Raw genomic sequence first — 6935 nt, forward strand, 5'->3', positions numbered from 1 at the left:
TTAATCTTTTACACCCACAATAAAACACTAATCTGAATGAATTGTTTTTGTGGAAAAGAGAACAACACTTTACAATTTGTAGACAAGAGAAAAATTATAATTTACCCGAGTTTTCCATATCCAGAAGTGTCGCGATACAACGAATTATAGTATTATAGTCTGTAAATTAACTATACATTTTATTACTTTGTCGTGAGATCGTAGGAATATGATATAACACATCCCTGTAATATATTGCTTATTTATTCGAAATATATTTTTAAATATCAATTAATTACAGAAACTGAAGTAGAAATGTAGAAAAAACAAAGTATAATATATTTATTGTAAGCAGCAATCAGTGATTCTAGAATTAAATATACTGTATTTTAATATTCAAGTAATAATTTAATATACGATATCGATTAGGAAATCTACGTACAACGGTAGAGACATAAAATTTGAATTCGAATATCACGATCGCAAACAGCGTACGATCGTACAATGCTAAAGTGTAGTATTATTTTCTCGAGAGTTGCATAATATCGTTTCTGAAACGAATTCGTCAATATAAATCAATGTGCAGAATTTTATAACACATACATCGATTCCATAACGTAAACCAGACATTGTCAAGCAGCAGAGCTTTCCTAAGCAGCAAGCAGCAACAGTGTATTGCATGCCGAGTGTAACTCGGCATGCAATACACAAATTAATGAGGGAACAGGGTAAAATGGCTGATAGTTGCGTTTATTGCATGCTTTGTCCCATTTTAAACCTTTCCGCACTTTTCGGGAATATAGCTTATAAGCGCTGCCAACACCAACAGCTTAGAGAGAAACACAAGAAATGGATGTCCATTTATAGAAAAATTTTGAATTTTGTAATGATGGTAGAGATGGTTATTCTATTAATTTAGAGGTATGGAACAAACGAAAATCCATTGTTTTGTAGTCCCGTAGAAAAAATAGCAGGAAGCGGTTTAAACAATCCTTTCCTTTTACGTATGGTATACTATGCATGCTTTGGCAATCTTTTGGTACTTGGTTGGAACAAAAAGTAAAGTTTCTTTGGATTTAAGAATTTCAGGATTCACTAGAGAAAGAGAAACAATGCAAAAATGACAGGCACGCACGAGTATTCTGTGTGTAAATTAAAAACTTATTATAATTCTCGCTTTTAGCTGTTCCGTCAACATTAATTTCATATTGGTTCTGGAATTTGAATTAATAATGTGGATTTTTACTACAGCCATTATATTAAGGGTAATGAATTTTCCGAAATTTCTACCCCGCGGATGTGAGGTAGACAGTTAAGTATTAACCTGAACTCGGATTCTACTGTACTATCAATACTTTAGTTGTGGTTTTTTGCATTTTAGTGTCTTTAAGCAATTAAGTGTCTTTATTGAACTAAGCACGAGCGAAGTTTCAAAAGTAGGAGAGAAGACAAAAAGAAAATCCTATATATATATATACCAGTATACATATAAGTATGGTAAATATTTATTTATTTATTATATTTATTAATACTATACAGAGGACAATATTTAAAACGATACAAGACAACAGCAGTGTTGAAATGATTTACCTCACACATGACGTAATATGAAAAAATTTTAAAACGAATCAATTGGTGGCCACAGCAACAGAATATTCTAATTTCATACGAACCAAGTAAAATTTTCTCCGAGAAGAAGGCTCAAATTGGTAGACTCAAAGACAATTCTCTTTATTCAAGTAAAAAATGCTACCATTTAGAGAAAGACAACGTTGCATGGGGTACATGTTGGCTCCAGTACTTAATTCAGCGAAGGTATTTGGTCTATTTTATTGGAATCCGTGTCCATGCGTAGAAGAAAACAAAACAGCAAACGTCTCTTTACGGTCAATATTATTTAAGCTGTACACTTTATTTGTAGAAGTATTTCTCTGGATGATATTTTGTACTTTTCTGATAAGGATGTACAATATCAACATTTACTTTGTAAGAATTGGAAAAACATATGGAGATTACGCATTTGAAGCATCAGTAGTATTTGCACTTTTCTCACTTTACATTGCTGGACAGTTCAGTATACTAAAACGACGAAAAATCCACTTCCATTGCATCGCAGGCAGTTATCCGGAAGAATGGAAAATAACCGACACCATGGAAGAGTACTCATTGCGTTTGTTATGTCTGTTATTTATCTTATTTATCACGATTACTGTGATGTCCGGAATTACATATTATGCGGAAATAAAGAAACAAAACGGAACAGACACAGAAGCATTTCTTGTGTCTGTTATAGCATAAATGTCCCATAAAGCGTGGATTAGTCAGATCTTACATCAGGTTTGTTTATGTTCAGCGGTTGTATTCATAATGCAGAAAAGACTCCTGCCGCTGGCCGAAGAAATAAAGGAAATAACTGTTAAGGAACTTTTTCTACAAGACACATTACAGGAAATGATGCAAAATCAAGTTGAATTTTGGGGATATTGGAGAATGTTGAACGAAGAATGGGATGTTCTTTTGCCTTTTGTCTACACGTGTTTTCTCTACGGGGCTGCTTTCATTTGGTACGCAATTATACTCGACAGTCAGAATTGTTTTTATAACAGTATCGTTGTTATTTCTGATTGGATTAATTGCTGGTAGCTGGTTTCTCTCTCATTTGACATCTCTGGTATGTGATCATTACTTCTTTGATTCTTTAAACGATTAAATTAATTTCTTGTAGGTTATGTTAGAGTTTTATCAATAACTAGAATATGTATAAATTCATGTACTTATAATTATATATATATATATATATTTATTTATTTATTCTTTTCATGCGTTACTTTTTATGTTTAGATCTAAATAAATCTAAATGCCTATATGGTGTTTAGTTCATAATTTGATTATCTATTATTGACTTATAAAAGTCATATATAGATATAACTTAATATGTGTGCGGAGAACATAACTTTTTATAGAAAATACACCGAATTATGAAATTCTCATACTGAAAGCTAACAAGTTGCACTTGTTTGATTTATGAAAATTAACAGCTTTATAACATTTATTATGTACTATAAGCACTGATAGCAATCATATTAGTATTTTTTATATTATTATTACTTTAAAAATTTAATTAATACTTTACGCAATAATGAATTTTGTTTCATTAAATCAATGTTGTGTTTTAACAATATATAGAACTCTATATATTACATGCCAAAGTTGCATATTGTTTAAAGGCTTGCTTTCGATGTTTGTCATTATATTTTCGAAGGCAATACCGTAATTCGGAGAATTTCAAAATAGTTTTAGAAAACACGCAGTGCAAAGTATCAGTAAAGTTGACAGTAGTGTCCTATCGCAGCTTCTACGAGTATATTACACTCATAGGTAAGTGCAACACGTATAGTACCGGTCACATGTACGCATACGGCGCTGCCACAGATGCCGTGTTCATTCAATTTACTATTTGAATTTAGAAACCATTAACATTTTATAATTATTTTTATTAGTATTTCATTTAATGTCTAGTCGTAAATTCATACATTGATCTATAATATTCTGTTTTCAGATGTACGATAATTTCGTAAGTATCGAAAAGGTTTCTTCTGCAAATCTCCCATTGACATTCAAATATAAGGTATGTAAATAACTTCAATAACTACGTTATAACTGCGAGTTGTTACCGTATTTATTTAATATACAGTAGAGAGTCGTTAATCGGAATCAATTGGGGACTGGGGTTGTTCAGATTAGTGATTTGTTCCGATTACCGATTATGTACGAAAAAATATATTAACCTATCCGATGTTGAAATTTTTCTCCGTTGCGTGTCGCTCCGTGTTGAATTTTTCTCCGTTGCGTGTCGCTTCGCGTTGAATTTTCGTCGATTTTAAGCCTAACGAAAATTTTTATAATAATAATCGAGGCTATCGTATCGTTAAAAATTATTTCTTTATTTTGTACAAACAAAATAAATATATTGAAGAATATAAAAACATGAAAATTATACTTTAGAAGTAAATCTAGTATCAAAAACGTTCGATTCAGCATGACACAGTCCGACTGAAAATCGTTTCGATTACCGGCGATTCCGATTACCGGGGTTCCGATTAACGACTCTCTACTGTAATTTATTGTCTGTCCTTTTCAATTTGACACGATCTTGAATTCATTTATTGTAATAATAAACAAAAAATGTAAACTAGATCATCATTTATACTCGAAAGGAGCAGGTCGTTTATTGTTAATAGTTAACATATTCAAATATTATTTAATTAGCAAATTATTCATTAATTTTATAAATTTTATTTTTAAAAGATAAACGACTTTATGAAGAGATTCGGAAAGATTCCTCTCGGAATATCTATGGGCGGATTCTTTTATGTTAAACGCGACTTCATGATAAGGGTATGTTTTAGATAATTTTAAGTATATATTAGTACACATTATTGGGTAATGCATTAAACATCGCTATTTTCAGATGAGAAGTGCGGTTTATTCGACATTTTCTTCGTGCATTGAAGTCAGTGGGATTTTAAATAAGGAAACGAAGTGTATTGTGAAGCAAGGAAACAATACGCATTAATTATAAATAATTAATTTCAAGTTGTCACATGAGTCTGACCGACCCGGCGCGAACTTGAGTTAACATCTGTTAACATTAAATAATTTTCAAAAAAATCTGAAAAAATTAAGGGTGTGCTATAGATTACCCCCTATGGAATTTCGGGACTTTGAGTATAAATTTGAACTCAGAGGACCGAGACGAGTTCAACGGTACTCTGCTTTTGGGCCGGAGGCAAAAAATAAGAAAGTTATCGTACTTTTTTCGGTGATCGCGCGATGATCAGGAGTCGCGTCGCTCTGTCTGCTAAGCTTATCGCGTGTTTATCAGGCCGGCAAGTCGACCATATATACCTTCAACAGAGGCAGGTGTTGATCCACGAGCACACTGATCGTCTGCAGTTCGAGTTAAGTCCTTTTCACAGTTGGCGCAGCATTCTTAAGTCTACAGTTACATAACATACCTGACACATGTGACAGTGCTGTAGACTGTCACATGTGTCACAATGCTGGATAACATAAACACACCTGACACGTGTTACGATTCTGTTTAATCGGCTACAGAGTATTCGATCCTTAGAAGCTCTAAATTTTAATATAGATGAGTTTTCGAGCATATTATTTATGTTTATTATTCAATTTGAATCGGATGCAACAACCGGAGGCTGGTGGGAGCGTTCACTTAAGGGTGATGATATCCCTCCATTGAATGACTTATTAGAATTTTTGACGGGTCGTGTTAGAACTCTACAGCCTCGACTGCGCCAGAAAATCGATTGGCGCCCGCGAAAATTCAAAAATGAAGTATATTACCAGGTAATCCAGTGAGAACTGCTTGCCTATCATTTTAGTTCAAAATACAAGAAGTTTTATATTGAAATGATAGGCAAGCAATTCTGTTAAGAGTACTGGCACTGAACGGGATCAGGAAAACTTATTCCCGAAAATTTTGGGACTAAAATGTGGTCGGGATTTTGGGATCAAATCCTCTACTCTCGAGGTAGGGGATAACGCGAGGTCTATTAAAAAATCTATTGGCGGTAGCACTAAATTTCTACTAACTTGGCACGAATGAGTCATCTTTCTTCCCCATTTGCAAACAAACCCGATGACGATCGGTGAAACGTGAGATAACATACAGCGAGTTGAAACTCGATGTGTTTATTATTTTGTTTTTTCTTTCATCAAATTACGTAAAAAGGCAATTTTGTCAATACAGAAGTAATTTGTACTACTAGATCGAAATCAAAGCGTAGAATTTAAAGGAAAAATTATAGATTTTTTACGCGATAACTAAAATTTAATAACTTCATAACAAAAAGGAAGGGTCTCGGAGACTCATGCGACCTAGTAAGAGAACGATTCCTAGCGAATCACGCAGGGTTTAAATTCATTAAATGACATAGAACCTAACTATAAAACATTTACAATGTTAAATCCTATAATAAAATTAAATTTTATACACTAAATTATTTCAAAAATTAATGCATGGATTGTAGAAATAAATGAATCATCTTAGGTGTGTATAATAAATCACTTTAATCTGTATTCTGATTATCCTTATTCACAATTACAACTTCCGATTGTTTTATGAAACATCACATGCACTTCTTCGAAATGTAATAGAGTCGCATCATTTTTAATATTTTATACTGGTTTTAATGAATATTTGTTAGACGACGGTATGAAAAGAAATTAGAAAATGTATTGTATGTTTGTAACCGCTTTGCACCAAATTACTGTAATTAATTAGTATAGTAATTATATTTTATTTACAACAAGAATAGTAGTAGTGTCAGTCGTAGCAATCGAATGATGCTGTACATTTTTCCATTAAGAAACTCTAAAGTCAACACTAATGAATCATTATAACGTTTACTAATCCATATCCACTCAATATAAAAAATTAATTTTAAAAATTTTGCAATCAATGAATTAACGAAACTAAGTTAAATTTTTTTTTTTTTAATCATTAATAAATTTAATATTTATTGTGTTTACACTAATCTGTAGCCAGCTCTTGAGTACACGGGAAAAGTAATGTAGGGAATGGAAAAGTACTGAATAAAATAGTTGTTTATTTATCTAAATCATCAGGTTATATCTGAACAATTTCTAAGGTGATTTCGTAATATAGTGCTTCTATATGATAAAGTGAGAGGTTTTTCTATATTTAAATTTGGAAGGATATATGAGGATTCGGTAATACTTTTCTTATGTGAGGGTAGTTGTACTTTGGTGTAAAAATTAAATGACAAACAACGATGATCGAGAAAGAGAATTGGCTTCATCACTATCATCACATGGCTATTCTTAGTTTTTCTCCTAACAATTTATCAATTTCAGGCGCTGCTACCTTCATTTCGACTTTTTCTTTACAGAAAAGTATCGTAAGCTTGGTG

General features: G+C 32.3%; 1 long non-coding RNA gene across 1 annotated transcript in view; it reads left to right on the forward strand.

The window, feature by feature from the left end:
* LOC136987224 (uncharacterized) overlaps positions 1–4360 on the forward strand; it is a 43475-nt gene extending 39115 nt beyond the window's left edge. The window contains exons 2-3 of the long non-coding RNA XR_010882589.1: positions 3539–3607; positions 4288–4360. This is a non-coding gene — a long non-coding RNA (uncharacterized lncRNA). The remainder of the gene's footprint in view (positions 1–3538; positions 3608–4287) is intronic.
* The last annotated feature ends 2575 nt before the right edge of the window (positions 4361–6935 follow it).

Source organism: Centruroides vittatus, unplaced genomic scaffold (assembly GCF_030686945.1).
Source record: "Centruroides vittatus isolate TY-2023 unplaced genomic scaffold, ASM3068694v2 scaffold_149, whole genome shotgun sequence".
Lineage (NCBI taxonomy): Eukaryota > Metazoa > Arthropoda > Arachnida > Scorpiones > Buthidae > Centruroides > Centruroides vittatus.